Raw genomic sequence first — 17342 nt, 5'->3', positions numbered from 1 at the left:
GCTATGAATGTCAGCGACTGAAATACCATATATAGATTTGAAACTCAAAGTACCATTGGAAGAGCTTAGATATTTCTCCTCCAATTTTGGGCCAGGCCCCTGAGCATATGTGTAAAAGTGGGGAGGTTATGAGGAATCTTTCCCGATTTTGTGCCCTAGCAGGTCAGCCAACAGACCATGCTCCCAGACGCTAGGGCCAAGAGCCACAAAAGGATTTAGGCATCATTTTGTGATTCACAGAACCCTCACTTAGTTGGCCACTAACCTGACTACGTACCTAAATTTAATCTATAATAGTCTGTAAAGGTCCTAAGTTTCTGCCACTGGGTGTACACACTGCTACCTCAGGTCTCCGGGTGCCTGCCCTTTTCTTGCTTAAGCCCCACCACAATCCTCACACTAGGTGAAGATAGGCAGGGCAACACCTATCTTATCTACAAGGCCTGATCCCACTGGACTATGGGATATTTTGGGGCGCTTTCAGTCTCCTCTGATGAAGCTGTTCCACTTTGTATAAAGTATTAAATATTCATTGGGCTAAAGAGTGAGAATCACTCTATGGCCCATACCTGAGAGATAGAAAAACCTGTTTAGATCCCTTTGCCTCACTGGAAGCATCTGACCTGGGATGTGGAAGACCCTGGTTAAGTACCCTATCCATTAGGCTGAAGACTATATGGGAGGCATCCTTCTTTTCCTCTTCTCTCCCCTGGGTTTTGTAGCATTAAGCATGCTCTGAATATGCCTGCTGGGTCAGGTCCCACAGGCAAGATAGATGTTGCTCCATCTATTTTAATGTGGTTTGAGGATTGCGCTAGGCTTAGGCATAAGAAAGGTGACTGGGTGCCTGCCTAAGGCAGCAGTGTATATGTCCAGCTGAAATTTAGTGAATTTACACATCTACAGTGTTAGGGGGCAGATGAGCAGAATATTTTGTCCATGCCACCACTTGTCACTGCCCCTACTACTCCAATTACATTCCAATTTTAGCTTGATAGGGTGCACATATCTACGTGAAATGGGAATCACTCCCTAGTTCACAGTGTAGATGTTGCCTAACTCAGATCTGCCAAAGACTATGTATACTGTCCTGCTTCTTCAAACGTCAATTACTTCATTTATCTATCTAGATTTATACAACACACAAAATAGCACACATCCAGCTCTAGGCAAGTTTGCCATACATTAAAAATACTATACAAATAAATACAATATTTGTGTTTCATATATACAACATAAAAGCAGCAATGTCAACAAAACAGGGAAGGGGAAACCTCATGCCTATAGCCAAGGATCCTAGCCTTTGACATACAAACCCCAGCTTTCAGTGCAGCGTGCCCTGATGTTGGCTATTTTAGATCAAGTGGATGAATGAATTTCCCAGTTCAGGGACCCTCACAGAGAACACTCTGCAGGCAGCTCACTCTCTTGTAACTGTTGTGGCTCCAGTTCAGATGCATCCCTGTCCTCCTTGGCTGGGCAAAGCCCACGTTGTGACACAAAGTATACTCAACACTTGTTACCTCAGTGAGCATAACAGACCATAATTCAGAGAATACCTGATATTCATCCCCTCCAGAAATCACTCTGCATCCAGGGTGGCAGACAGTTTAGTCCAAATCTACTTCATTTTCTCTGCAAAATAATAAGGAATATCCTCACTGCAGCGCAGAATCATTTCAGACACGGATTGAAGACAGATGGGATTAAGCAGGCTGTCCCACTACTCAGAACAAATTTGCTGATTGATGTGGCAGGTTCTAGGACAGACCTATGACCTAAGATTTTAAAAACCCTGTATGATGCTTTTGGTCCAATTCAGCATAAGTCCTCCACTTCCGTGGAGGTGAAGTCACTCCACACTGAGGTCAGCTATAAACTGTAGTGATTTGTGAGGGGGAAAAAAAAAAGAAGAGACCTGGAAGAGAGTTTCTTGAAGTCATTTCATTGATAGTTGAGGGCAAAAGTTCATCATACAGTTCTACCAAACCACTGAGCAGAATGGTCTGTCGATTTCATTCTCAAGGACAGACCATCTGAACTGGTCCCTTGCCCTGAATGAAAGGGTTCATTATCCTTTCAGTTAATGTTTATGGGACCTACAATATGTGCCTGTACTGAAGGGAAAACTGACCCATCAGTAGTAGTAACGATGCAGGGGGGAAGTTTAGGTAGTTATTACTTTCCATAGGAATTATGCGTATTAGGTTCAGAAATGATTGTAAAGTGCATTACAGTAGGAGCTTATGGGGAAGAAGGACTTGTTAACCTCTAGAAAAAGCTCCAAACTGCTTATAATTGCCATCACTTTTATCTGTGTAAGCATGTCACTGGCATCTTAGCTGCCTCATGCTATGGCCCCTTCATACAGTTCCCTTGCTGTGGTCTTTTAGGTGCAGATGCTCTAATTGTTAAGTGTCCCCAAAGATATCAGTAATAAACTCGTTTACTTACACACACACAAATAAAATAAAAGTAAAGTAAAAAGATACTTAAGTACTCCCTAGGAAAAATGTGCTCTGCATAAAGAACTATCATGTTCTTTGAATTCACGATTTTGCCTAATTATAGAATATGGGCAAAAATGTCAGTTTTTCCTCCAAGAATGTTTTACTAATAATGTTGAATACATACATTCAGCACAAACATATGTTAATTCACATGTAAATATGCCAAGCAGATCAAAGTAAGCTGTTAAAATACTCTGTGTAATGGGGTGTTCATTACTTGCTCTGAAGGGGTTAATGTAGGTTAAGTAGGGCCCTTTAACCCAAAAAGATACAGCTGAGGGGAATGAGGTGGCTTAAATATTCCTCTGACTGAATAATGAGGGAGTTCATCTGAGAAAGAATGAGCTGGGGTGGATTTCTAGACAAAATTTGGCAGCAGAGAGGGAATGAAGGAAAGTAGTCTGCAGTCACTTGTGGAGGACAGGAAGTGTGTTTAGGGGCTACTGATCCACAGTAGTCTACAATTACTTCCTGGGAGAGGGAGTTTGAGCTAGCAAACCCTGAGAAAAGCGGGGAGCCAGATGGTAAGAAAGGTTCAGGGAAAAGGCAGTAAGGTCCAGAATGGAACACACCTCGGTTTATGATTAGAGGGTCCTTCAGCTAGAACCTGGAGTAGAGGATGGGCCTGGGTTCTTCTACCAGCCACTGAGGAAATGGCATCAGTGAATGAGAAGGCTGCCTGGACCCATTTGTAAGAAGAGATTTTGATACCCCAGAAGGTATTATTGACTTTAGTAGGACTCAGACACTAAAAGCAAAATATATCAAACTTATTTGCCCAACTTTTGGCATGTACCCATAGCCACTGCATCCATAAGTTAGCAATCAAAGGCAAACAACAGTGCATGTCATTTCATGGCACTATCTGATCTACAACCACAATGTTCCTATTGATTGAGATTGCTTCATTATAAGATTACACTCTATCTTCCAGTTTCCACTGCACCCATTTTTGAGGCCCTCTTCTTGATGGGGATGATCACTTTGTAAGGAATTAACCTATTCTGTACTAGTAGATCACTCATTTCTATGGGTTATTCAACATTTCTCCCTGTTTATATAAGCCACTTTCCAGTTATTTCTAAGTTTATGGTACGCCTCTAAAATTAGGCTGTACCTTGTGGACACCGGAGACACCCAATCCCTGACATTTTTTAACATGTCAGCCGACTTCTTATTGGGATAGAAATGGGGCTATTTAGAAAAGAGGACCCTGAACCCCAATCCAGCTGCTTCACTGGCTGGCTCCTTTTCCTGCTTTGGGGACCCAGTTTCTTTGGCCTGTGTTCTGCTGCCACCCCGACTGGACCCCTTGACCACTATCTGGATGCTGCTGCCTGTTCCCTGTCCATTCTTCTGAATCCCCCCTTCTCTCTCTCTCTCAATGTTAATAGCAGGGTTACATGGGTTCATCTGGGCCTACAGATGTGCTTGAATTGCTGTGGCACACACTTTTGTGGGAGTGCCTGGGTAAAATACTAGCAGTAAATCAATGCTGTGGACCCTGGGTATGTTTTGGGTATAATTAAACAAAACAAAACAAAACATGGTGGTTTACACAAGAGTCATTTCTACTATAAATCCCAGAAATAACTTTTGGCCTCAGTTCACTGAGTCAGTTTAAAATGACAGTCAAAGACCTGAAACTCAAGTTTTTGCCCAGCTATATACGGTTCAAGGAAATCTTTTAATCAAGTCTTTGAGGTTTGCTTCAGATTCAAAGCAAATGCATGAAGCCATAAAGAGGGGGGTTTGCAGGGTTGGCTAATGAAATTACCACCACCACCACACAACATTGGCAACCAGGTCTCTAGAAGTGAAAAGGTAATGCATAGTGTAACCAGCCCCTACATAGATCTAGTGGTACAAAGATATCCAAAAAGCTATACTGACGGGCATTTACAGATTTACAAATACAGAAAATTGAGTTCACCCCATTATGTACCTCAATTATGATGGCACTCAGTACATGATCAGTTTGTGATTTATATACACCTGCATGTGTTGGTGTGATTTAGAGAGTGAAAGGGTATGAGTTCCTTTACTTTTCTTGGTGAAAGTTACATTAATATTAAAGAAAAAGAAGAAATATAGGAAAAATACATCACTTGATTAATTGTAATGGCCAGCTGCTACAATCTCAGTGGAAGTATAAGAGCCTCTGCCTAAGGTGCATTTAAGATTGCCAAACCTCACAGCAACTCAGCTCATCCTAAAAAGCTCCACGGCCTGGAGTGAAAGCTGCAATTTAAAAATCTCCCAGAGACCCATTATTTGCAAATCATTGACACAACAAACAGTAACAACTCTGGTTATCCCCATCAATGCATACTTAGGGAGCTTTTCATCCACAGAAGCTTGCACGCTCAATCATTTCACCTACTAACAATCCTTATAAAATTTTGGGCAAAGATGAGTTCCTACACGTGCAGTGCCTCTTAAATTTTTTAAAAGCTTTTTCCATATAATCCACAGTTAGTGTCAGTCTGACTTGTGCTAGAAACATTTTCATTATAAGAAAAAAGTTGACATTAAACAAATCTAAGAATTTTAAAACTCAGAAACCAAGTTGGCCCATCACTCTTAAATCTTTCATGTAATTAAAGAAAAATTGTGTGAAGCTATTTTTAAAAAGAAGATTGGGGGGAGGGGAAAAAGATTTAGTAATTTAGCAGTTTTCTACCAAATTTCACCCCCAAGGGATTTTCACAGTTGAGTTGTAAACCCTTGGTATGAGAGAGAGAGAGAGAGAAGACAAACATGGACACAAGATATATACTACAATGGTGCTTGTGGGCCCTGCTGCAATATTATTCCTCAGTTAAGGTTGTACAAATGGGCTTTACAAACTTCTATGTAATTGAATTTAAAAAAGCAAGCCATTAGGAATAGACAGACCAAACAGATGATTAGTTGGCCATTGCTGACATTCTCAACAGCTGGCATGGGGAACTGGCTAGTGGGAGCAGGGAAAATCCAGTGATTCTCCTCACTTGGAGAGGGAAAGCAACAATTAGAAGTGTTGAAACCTGAGTTTTGGGAGAAAAATCCATCATTAGCAGGTAGGTAGGAGCAGCAGAGAACAATGGCATGGCAGTCATTGACAATGCAGGAATACAGCCACTGAAATAAGAAGGGAGTGGTAGTGTTGGAGAACCATCCATATTTTGGATGAGGGAAAGCATTAAGTGGAAGCATGGAATATGTGGAAAATTCACTGTTTCAGACAGGGAATAATGATGCTGCTGCTTTGAACTTTCCATCTTCAGAACATTTTGCAAATATTAAATTAATTTACTCTCAAAATACTTGTGATCTAGGGCAGTATTAGCCCCATTTTACAAATTGAAAGAAAGTGAGGTTTGCTGAAGGCCACACATAGATACAACAGCAAACCTGGTATTGGAATTGATCAATCCCTGATTCATCTGCTTTGGAGCATCTTCAAATGCTTACTCACCAACCTCATGAGAAGCGCTTTAAACTAGGTTTGATGAGGCAAGTGACAAGCCCTCTGGTAAGTATTTAAAAAAAAGTAACCTTGACAGAGGGCTGAAAGTTGGGGATGGAAATGGAAAATACAATAGGGTTAAAAGAACAAAAGGGCATACAGTAGAGAAGTCTGCTCAACATCTGAGATAACCATATACAAGGAGTACAGAATATAAACAGGAAGAACCAAAAGTCTTAGTACACAAGCAAAATTATTATGTAATAGGCATCAGAAACTTATGGGATAATCTCATGACAAATATCAGTACAGAGGGGTATAGGTTGTTCAGGAAGGACAGACGGGGAAAAATGGAGGTGGTGGTGCACTGTAGATCAAGAAAGTATTCCCTTGTTCTAAGGGGCAGAAGGAGGCGAGTTGCAGACCAGCTGAAAGTTTCTGGGTGAAGTTAAAGAGGAAAACACAGGGATGATTTCATGGTAGGTGTTCTATTATAGACTACCACATCAGGATGAGGAGAAGGTGGATGAGGCATTTCTAAATCAAACAGAAGTATCCAAAACACACAACCTGGTAGTAATGAGGGGGCTTTAACTACCCAGACATGTTAGAAAAGTAATATGGCAAAACAAAATCTCCATTAGGATCTTAGAATCTGTTGGGGACTTTCTTTCAGTAGGTGGAGGAAGTAACCAGAGGGGCAGCCATTTTAGACTTGACTAACTGACGGAGGAATTGGTTGTGAATCTGAAGATGGCAGATTTGTAAGGCTTTTGATACAGTTCCATATGACATTCTCATAAGCAAACTAGGGAAATGTGGTTTAGAATAAAATTACTATAAAGTGAGTGAACAACAGCACACTCAGATATCAATGGTTTGCTGTCAGACTGGAAGAATGTCTCTAGTAGAGCCCCGCAGAAGTCTGTCCTGGGTTCAGTACTCATCAATATTTTCCACTGATGACTTGGATACTGGAGAATACGCTTACAAAATTTGCAGACGACACCAAGCTTACAAGCACTTTGGAGGACAGGATTAGAATTCAAAATGACCTTGACAAATCAGAGAATTGGTTTGGCAGGAGAATGAACCAGATGACCTCTTGAGGTCCCTCTTCTAGTCCTGCATTTCTAGAATCTCTCTCTGGAAAGGTGGATTAGGCAATATTAGGAAGCCATCCAACATTTTGGATGGGTAGGGAAAGCAAGAATTGGGAGCAAGAAGGGAATGCAGTAGAATCCAAAAAGTTTTTTTTTTTTTTTAAGCAATAGCACATATTACTATAGTGCAGTTGGCTTTTGAAATGAGCATTTGTCTACTGTAGTAAAATAGCTGCATTATCGGCAGCCAGTGAAAAGGGGTTATACTGTATATTGTATTCAGGTGCTCTTTATACTCATAAGCTTTCATTGTATTTTTTTAATTAAATATGTGAATGCCTTTTTTTTCCCCTAGCTTTTCATAAGCCTCATCTATAAACCAGCTTTTAAGCTTATGGATAGATTTAGCTCTAACAAAAAATAAAAATTGTTGGTATATTATTGGCTTCTAAATTTGCAAGTACAATTTAGTAAGGAAACTTGAAAATGTAAGACTTTTTCCAGACTATAGATCTGTTCTTCTATATTTCTCAGTAGAGAATGTCACTCTTTATGGAAATTTCCAGAGTAGCCACCTTGTTAGTCTGTATACAGACAAAACAAATGAGTCCTGTAGCACCTTAAAGATTAACACATTTCTGCAGGCATGAGCTTTCGTGGGCTGCAACCCACTTTGTCAGATGCATGAAATGGAAATCACAGATGGGTGTGTACATATATACCTCCTATCTGTGATTTCCATTTCATGCATCTGACGAAATGGGTTGCAGCCCACGAAAAGCTCATGCCTGCAGAAATTTTGTTAATCTTTAAGGTGCGACAGGCTTTTTTTTTTTTTTTTTTTTTTAAATGGAAATTGTATCACAACCTGTGGGCTTAAGAATTAAATGATCTTGCATCTTTTTTTCTTGATTTTAAAACCATTTTTTCCTCTCTAAATCTGAAAAGTGAATTTCGTGTTTGAGGAAAGTACTACATTGAGAGAATAAATTTTCCTAGACAGAGATCAGCTATGAATTAAGAAACAGAAGTGCAGGCTCTCTAAATCCACCCCAAAGTCCTTCCCAGCTCCCTTCTAGTAGGACCACTCAGAGTGAGTGATCATTTCCATATCTTTTCAGTCCTTGGCCTGTTTATCAGGACTGCTAACTGCAGACATCTATTCCATAGGGACTAGACTGATATCACCACCACATTTCACAAACACTTACAAAATGGTAATGGCTTTCAGTCATTATCAACTTGGGCAGAATCTGAACCAGTGACCTAAAGCTGAAAAGATTATTTTATTATGAATCCCTTGAGTCATTCACCCAGATCATTGTAACCTTTTAATCTTTCTACTGTAACTATAAACATTTTTCCTATATCTATCAACACTTTTGTCTTGTCAATCATGCCGCCTCTTCTCCTAAATACTGTTTCAACTGGGTGTGTTGGAGAAACTGAAAACAACAGGAACAGTAGGTTTGTTTTCAGGTTCAGTGGTCACCCGTAAAGTACTTTCTCTGTGAGAACCTGGCTCTCTTCTCTTACTATTAGTAACGTCCCATACCAAGAGCCTATTCTGCTGTTCCAGGCAAGTTTGAGAATGGAGTAGGAAACATGGAAATAAACCAAGTACATGAGAAATGTACAAAGCAATAGAAACAGAAAGCTCATCCAGAACCAAAATAGTGTAGCCAAAGCCAAACAAACAGCCTCTCTCTCACACACTATCCAACTATGAACAAGTGTTAGCAAGTTCATGGCAGCAGTCTGGTGGCAAGTGACAGACAAGAAATAGTGGCTAATCCAGCCATCAACTCTATCGCCGACTGCTAGTTTGTCTATATTCATGTTGATTTCTCCATCCCATAATATTTCATCTATGACTTCCCCTCTGCCTCCCCCGCTATTTGCCACTCAACTACTCCAAATGTCAATTGACAGAAATGTTTCATGGTCAAAGCAAAATCCAGGCCTTGTGAATCCTACAGCAAATCACAGAGCAGAACAGAAAGAATAGTCACCCCGGACCTTTATTAATTTCATCATTCTAGGAGATGCCAGACTTCATTCAGAAAATTGCAAGACTAATTCAGACTAAACCATGCAGCTTTCCATCTCTTTTCACTCTCTCAGAATTGTACAGGAGAATAAGGGAAGGTTCATAAATATCATAAAAAATGCAGCATGAACCACTTTTGCTGCACAAAAAACACATTTTGCCACAATAAAAGACTTACCAAGTTTTTTCCCCTCAGGCTGAGATAAGAGCATTTACTTTTAAAACAAACAACATGAAGTCTTTTTTTTTCGGTGACCTGTATGCAGCTTTGTCTATATTATATAAAACTTAAAGTATTCTTTTGTACCTAATGGCTTTTACACAATATATTTAACATTTGTGCTGTGATAGAGAAATAGAGTAAATGTTAATGATGCAGATTTGTTTTGAGCGAATGAGGACAGATGTTCATGACACAGTAGTTCAATCACTCCCTTCTTAGCTGCAACTTGCAGGTAAAGATTTCAGATGCGAGGCCAAAATGAAAAGGAAGGCAGGATAATAATTTACAGCGAGGCTAAATCCAAAGAACAAATGAACTGAATGAGACTGGTTTTTGTGATTCTCATTCTCCAGAAATTCCAACAAGGCATTATGGCTAGAGGTTCAATACAAGAAGAAGGTGACGGCTAGTGAGAGAGAGAGAGCCAAAACTCCCAAAAATAATTTCTACCCTACACACTGCTTTGTTCAAGAAAAGGCTGCAATAGTGTCAGATTTTATGTTCTAAATTATGGATCAAGCTTTATACTGAAAGGTACTTACCGTATGCTGAAATTTGGTGTTTTAAGTAGTGCAATACAATTTAGATCATATAAACTCTTCATCTCTTATCCTTCCCTCTGTCACTGTTGACATCTGAACTATTCTTCCTGTTCCTCAATCTCAGTGTTAGTGCCTTTTCACATATCTGCGACACTGCCACATCCTTTCAGCTCTACATCTCCAGAATACATCTGTACTTCTTAATTCCCATCATGAACGCCATCTATGCCCTGAGTATTTCTCCTCTTCTTTGGTTTCAACTCAACTGTGACCTTCCCTATTTGCACCTGTTCAAAATAAAGTGCCATTTATTTTACCCACCATCTGCATACATTCAACCTCTCTTCATAGCTTGTAACTGGCTTCTAGGTGGCCCTCAGGATCAAACTCTCAGACAAACTGCCTGGCAGGTCTGTCCATCAGCTTGGAAGACAAAACAGCCACCAACACCCAACTCTGTTTTAGCCTTCAAGGCCAGCTTTTTAATTCTTCACTTACACAAATACAAAAAATATCAAAAAGGAACAGAAGTGATAAGCCTGACCTGATTCTGCAGATTCCTCTATTTCCACCCCTGTAACTCCAGGGTCATGACCCTTCTTTAGCCTCAGGAGGATCACAAGGCAGGTAGGCTATCCAGCCACTGCCACTGCTCGGGGAAGTGTTTGTCTCTCCTGACAGCCCTTCTCCCTTTAAAGAGCTAGGACCTTATATTTTCAAACTGAGAATCAGGGCCACTAATTAACTGGATCAGCTGGGTCCCAACACCTGCCTGCTGTGCTTTGCCTTAGGCCAGGGCTTACGGTTCCTTGGCTCTGCAGGCCATAAAGGGGCCAATTGCCCTGCTGCACTGCCCCATGTCTGTCTCAGTTTTTTTCTATGCTGTTCCACATACCTGGAACCTTCTCCTTGACTCAGTCTACCATGCTTCCACCATCTTTAAGTCCTTTTTTAAAATTTATCTTCTTCCAAAAGATCCTTCCTCATAGTACCCACCTCAGCCAAGTGCTAAACAGACAAATTAATATTTTTAAAATAGTAAAAAGATGAAACCACCAATAAACATGCACTACACAATCACCTGGCTTCAGTCCTTTCACGTTCTCTTCCTGAGGTTGTATGTTGTCTTCCTAGATCGTAAAGCCCTTCAGGACAGGGGCTTTGTATCCATACATGGCTGTAGAGGGCCTAGCACAATGCTGGCATTAAACAAATAAATAATAATAAAGCATTATTAAAGCTGGTGCTACACAAAGACAGGATCAGGTTGGTCATAACGGTATGTTGCTAGGATGACCCATGAGTGGGAGCTAACCACCTTTGGAATGGAATATTATTCCCATCCGAAGGGAGTGGAGATCTAAACACTTCAGTGACAGACGGTGCCTTGGGCTCTCCCCTAAACAAGGGGGCATTGGTACACTCCCATCCCGTGCAGGCCCCGAAGTGTTGTGCCTCATCTCTGGCGGTCTATCACATCACTGTCTGAGAGCATTTCCTGGTGCGGTGAGGTCCAGCAGCTCCCCCCCAGGCTGAGCAGGAGGTAGTCCTGAAGCCTCCCTGGGTGTGGTAGAGCTCACCAAACAGCAGAGCTGGGCAGTAAAGAGGTCCTGAGGTCTCTCTGGGCATGGCAGGGCCCCACATATAGTAGTGCTGCACAGCAAAGCAATGCTGCCACCTCTCTAGGCCCGGCAAGGCTCAACAAACAGTAGTGCTAAGTAGCAAGGCAGTCCTGCAGCATCTCTAGGCCCAGCAAAGCTCAGTAAATAACACTGCAAAGCAGTTCTGAAAGCCTCTCTAGGTGTGGCAGAGCTCAGTAAGTAGCCTCACTGAGCAGTAAAATAGCCCTGGAACCCGGCTGGGCTGACCAAGCAGTAGCGTTAAGTAGTAAAGCCATCCTCAAACCACTCTGGGCATGGCAGGGCTCATTTCTGCCAGCAGGCTCTAGGAATCAATCTCTCCCCTCTATTGTCCCACCCCTTCCTGGAGCTTCTGCTGGGCTTTTAACCTCCATTTCCTGCCAGGGAATGTGCAGCATGCATGATGGAGAGAGACCTATCTGGCCACTGAAAAAGCTGAGGGCTCCCCTTCTGGTGGGGGTGGCTGATACACCCCATCACAACCTGCAAATGGCATAAGATATTCCTGATATTAAAGGTCAACACATCCAACTATTACAGAAAGGAGCATGTCATACACTATTGATCTAGGTACTTACATGGCCTCAATCACCATGGTAACTGAGCAGCACTCAAACAGTAATAAACTCATCTTCACAACTCTCCTGCATAGGAGGAAATTATCCCCATTGTACAGATGGGGGAACTCAAGCACAGAAAGGTTAAAGTTACACAAGAGGTCTGACAGAGCCAAGGGTTGAAGCAAGATCTCCTGAGTCCCTGTCCAGTAACTTAATCACAAGACCTGGTGATAGACTGGTGTAAGTTAGTTTCTTACTGTAGCAGCTATATTCAAGAGTGTAGAGAAGATCCAAGTTTGAATCATGAAGTAGGTTTTATGCCCTTAAACTTCGGGAATTTGTACTATCATGTAAGGGACTTATTCATCACTGGAGGAGGAGGGACAAATGAAACATTCCTATGAGGGGGACCAAAGATGTGCAAAAATATTTGCAAAAATATTGAAAAAAGGCATTTTTAACTTTTCACCAGTGTTACTGCATGTGAACATTTAAAAAACACTTCACTACTTGTTCTAAGTTGAAAACACCTTCTAGCCCCCTAATGAAGAACGTATACAACCTCCTTTTGGGGATGAAAGTCTTTCTCGGCCCTCTTTCTACCATTCTTTTTAAATAGTTCTCTGACCCTTGGGTGAGCTACTGAACTGTCCCTTGGTATCCTTCCAGAGGGTGATCTGCCAGATATGATCACACTGCATAGGGTAAAGCAGACAAACATTCCTGGTGAAGACTAATGTACTCTGAGATGCAGGAGTGATATTCTGGATGGTACTGTCCCTGCAAACTTCCTCCACCACTCCAACGCTCTCAGACAAGGAATTTCTACCTCTACTGTCTCTTTATTTGTGGTCAAGAGACAGAAGAGCCCCTGACATGGAGGTCAGCATTAATGTGTCAGAGATATATAACTGTGCCAACAATTAGGTAGCTAGAAGCACAAGCACTTAGACTTGCACTTGCAATTCAACTACAGGCCCAAAAATGCAAGCAATGCTGAGACAAAGACAAAATATCTAGGTCCAAAATGTTCACAAATGGCCTCACAATTTGCATTTGCATTTTTATATGTGCAATTAGTACTTAAACACACAAGCTGAAGAGATTATATCCTTTGGAGACACTGAGGTCCCTTAAAAAAGCCAGCCTTTATTTTTAAAGCAAGTAGCACTTTAATCAATTAATTTCATATCATGCCATGCCTTTAGAAGTGTCATGGACCAGGAGACAGAGAGCATGCCTTTGTGGGATCTTGCTGAAACTGAAAGATATTGGCACTTTGGATTTTCTTCTCCAAGGAGTGAATCATTGCTGAAACACTTAAACTAGGGGTGAGGGGCAGGGACTTGTAACTCTGGCCACAAAGTTTTGCTCTTTAGAAGAATTGTTTTTAAATGGCAGCCATAAGTAGGTATACTATGATTTTATGGCTCCTGTGACGTACTGTCTTGTGAGAACTTTGTGCTTGTCCAGCTGTTCTAGTTTATAAACTGATTCTTAGTTATATATGTAAAGCATCCTATATCACGGTAATAATATAGGGGTATCTTATTAAAATAAACTATTTTAAAGTGAAGACATGTACTAATTTGTCCTTTTGACTCTCTTATAGAATGGATCTGTTGTATATTTCAATCAGGGAGAGAACAATCTATTTGTAAAACAGATGTTTTAAAGAATTACTGTACTTTTATAAATAAGCAGATTAATTGTACAATGTATTTTTTTATCTAACTGGATACAAATACCATATATGTAACACATGCGAATGCTGTATCGGTAGCATACATTCTACCTATGTTGACTTATATGAGATCATATATAAACTCAAACAAATGTGGTGTATAAATACAACCAGATACTATATTTTAACATTGTTACTAAACACTAGAAAACTCTGAATGGCATGACCTCAAACATTAGAAAATATGCGCTCACCATTTTCTTTCCTCAATAGTTTCAGTTATCTCATTAATATTTGTTTCCATGCTACAGAGAATATACTTTAGAACATCTGTTTGCTGAACTGGGTTTCACTGAATCACAATTGGCCACTAATAGCTACAACAAAGAAAATGATGAGAAGATTGTTTCTGAAGCACAAATGTTTGCTGTTGTTTTCCAGCAGCGAATATGCTTTTGGAAAAAAGAAATAAACATTAAGGAGGAAAGCAGTGTAGTCTCCCTGCTGTCTGGATCACATTCTGTGAATGGGAGCATCGTTTTGTTACTGCGTAGCTAAACAACTGCTTAAGTGATCGATACAGACCATTATCTTAAATCATAGCATGAATTCCCAATATCATACATAAAAATCAATAAAGCACACAAAGAATAGGACTGAAAATTTCCACTAAACATACCCTGCTGCTTTTGAAAATAATATTTCGTAGGTTGGATTTTTTTTTGTTTTACTAATTAGGAGCTCAGTGGCAGTTTATTCTGCAGTAAATCTGCTGGTGTGAGATTAAACCTGTTATTGAACAGAGTTTTGAATCTACTGCAAGGCACTCATCACTGCTGGAGAGTGAACATTGCTGTTATCTCATTTAAAAGTTGGCCAGCAAAGCAGCCCATTTGTTTAAAATGCAATTAAGCTCGTGTCTTGAAGAGAAATTAGCAAGGAGTACTTCATTCTGAAGGCATAAGAGGTCTGTTCATAGACACATTAATCCTGTGATTTGGGACATCATTGTAATTTGGGACTGTGTTCCGAAAGGATGTATGCTGCACTCAAGCACAAAAGAGGAAAGCTGTTCAGTGAAATGGATCAGCTCCGTTTCATGCATTCAGGATTATCTACACTATTTCATAGTCATTGTGTACTAATTATAGAAATAAAAAGTTTAATGAAGATCACTGCTACTGTATTAAATAAAAACACTGTGCACTTTTACCAATAATCCATATACATTCATGGGTTAGAGAGCAAGAAGATGAACACACTGTGTTGTAATAATGGTGAGATTATTCCAATCAAAGTAAATATTCCGGTGCTACCTTATTTATTTATATTTCTAAAATGGGCTGATCAATACTCTTAGTAATATAACTAAAAATAATAACTAAATCAAATTGTAATGAGGTTGCTTTCTCTTTAAAATGGCATAAGCAGATATTCACAGGCCAAAATAAGCTCAGCAAAACAAGAAGTAGGGGTTCTCTTCAACTTGAGGCAGCAAAGTGGGATATATTCAAAATGGCCAGTCCTCCACAAATTTGCAAGAGTGAAAGAAGAGTGAAAGTAACTCTACCAAAGTCAAGTACCAAATTCAGCCTTCACTGAAGTCAGTGGAGTTACAAGATGAATGTGGCTCTGAGTCTCCTGGGTGAGGTTCAGGCCTTGTGACTCCTCAACACCCTCAAACATTTGTGCTGCAGCAGAAAAAAAAAAAAAAGATATATTCTTCATTACAGTTACAACCAACCTGGAGCAATCAGGAAAAAGAAAGCCAACACTTTAAGCATGAAGTGGGGGAAGAGAAAACACCAGTCATTTCTTTCTGGCCTATGCAGAGTGACAAATCCCACTTTGAAGAATGAGTAAACGAACATACACATTTTCAAATCCCATGTGCCATGGTGCACACACATTTTTGCATGCAACTCATTTAGGTGCATGAAGCCAGCCAGGGTTTGTGCCCACATGTTCGGATACTTGTGCTTGTATAGCGTTTGCCATACAGTATAGAACCTGTGGGATACATTGGCAAATGAAGCAGTATGCCCTCTTTGCAGATCCCCAGTCTCAGGTCTGTCTAAGGGCTTCTTTAGCCACTGCCTCAACTCAGAGCAGCTTCAAGACTGCTCTAAATAGTGTGTGGTTTCCCATGACCTCGGGAGCCATTCCAGCAGCTGGGACTCACCAGATCATTACAGCTCTTTAGCAATCACCTCTTCTCCCACCCTGGCACTGAACACATTAGTTGGTGGTATGGAGGAGTGTTAACGTACGGCTGGCTATGTCAACTCTATGTTACATAGGCATTCTCCTATGAAAGGAGACTCTTCATCTGGGCAGGTATACATCTGCTTTGTGCTATGGAGCAGCGCAAGGCAGAGTTAACCGGAAGTAGGATCTGGCTCTTGCTGAGTGTTTATTCCTTAGGTGGTGGTTGTTTCATAAGGTCCTAACAAAGTTTTGTCAAAACTTTCATTGAGGCACTAGGAGTGGGAAGCAGGTAGAAGAGTACAGTTCACTTTTGCTGTATTTTATGGTATTTAAATAAAATGAGTCCTTGCTACTAAGAAAGATTATGAAACAATTTTATTTAAAATTTTATTTAAAATTCACAGGTCACATTTGCTGTTGTTATGGTGTGATAATTTTCCCCAAAGACAGATTATAACAGGGCAGTAGTGTGGTGATAATAGCATTGGGTTTATTTTTGCAATGGAAAGTACAAAAATTGTTCACTTAAAGTAAATTCATAGGATTAAATCTTTATTTTTCCTTCACAATTTTACACTGGTTTTGGTCATAGAACTTAAAATCAGGTATTCTAACATCTAAAGTGTATCAGGAGTTTACAACACCTGCAAACTTCATTGTGGACAGCTCTGGTAGGAAGATGGAGATTTTAAATACTATTTTCAAAAATTAAAAACAATTGGAATAGTTAGGCTTTTAAAAATAATTAAATTAATTGTTATCTGAAATAAAAATTAGCTCTTGTTACTATGACAGATTTTAAAAACAATTTTATTTAAAAAATAAACTTTCAGCTGTCCTATGATTCTTTGGACACTAAAACATCTAGGGTCAGATTAAACTAGTACTTTTAATTTCAGCATTGCTGCCTTTGAACAAAATGAGGCTGGTGCTGAAGACATTTTTAGTAGAGAAAGAATAAAACACTCTTTAAAGAACTAGACTTTAATTCTACTTGCATCCTGTCTGTCAGTATATAAACTAATGCCTGATTGTAAGCTGACTTAAAGCCTAGTTTCAAAATCCCAGTTTTGTCTGTACTGAGAGGAGCTCCCATGGGAATACTTCGAAGATTTCAAAAGGTAGGAGAGTCTGTGGAGAAGGTTGTGGCATCTCCTCCCTACACAGCATCCATGGATGCAACTATCAGTGCAGAAAGACCAGAGGTTTAAAACACTCTACTTTAATTCTGCTTGCAGGCAGAAACTAGTCTGTAGTGGTAGCATAGAAGTAAGTGGAATTAAAGACTAGTTTCAGGGACAACTGCTTTTTCTCTGCCAAGGGCAGCTTCAGTCCCAGCTGCATTTAGTTCAAAAGACAAAAATGGCTATA

At 40.2% G+C, this 17342-nt stretch overlaps 1 long non-coding RNA gene across 1 annotated transcript; it reads right to left on the bottom strand.

Annotated features, from left to right (window-relative positions):
* Nucleotides 1–1112: 1112 nt before the first annotated feature.
* On the bottom strand, nucleotides 1113–11505 carry LOC137146781 (uncharacterized). Its single transcript, XR_010918047.1, has 3 exons — nucleotides 10775–11505; nucleotides 9880–10166; nucleotides 1113–1635 (listed from the first exon to the last, which is right to left on the bottom strand). It is a non-coding gene; the product is annotated as an uncharacterized lncRNA (long non-coding RNA).
* Between the last annotated feature and the right edge of the window lie 5837 nt (nucleotides 11506–17342).

The sequence above is a fragment of the Emydura macquarii genome, unplaced genomic scaffold (genome assembly GCF_026122565.2).
Source record: "Emydura macquarii macquarii isolate MOO-44397 ecotype Brisbane River unplaced genomic scaffold, CSIRO-AGI_Emac_v2 contig_480, whole genome shotgun sequence".
In the NCBI taxonomy this organism is placed as follows: Eukaryota; Metazoa; Chordata; order Testudines; family Chelidae; genus Emydura; species Emydura macquarii.
Note: the sequence above shows the minus strand (reverse complement) of the source record. Positions and strands in the feature narration are given on the sequence as shown.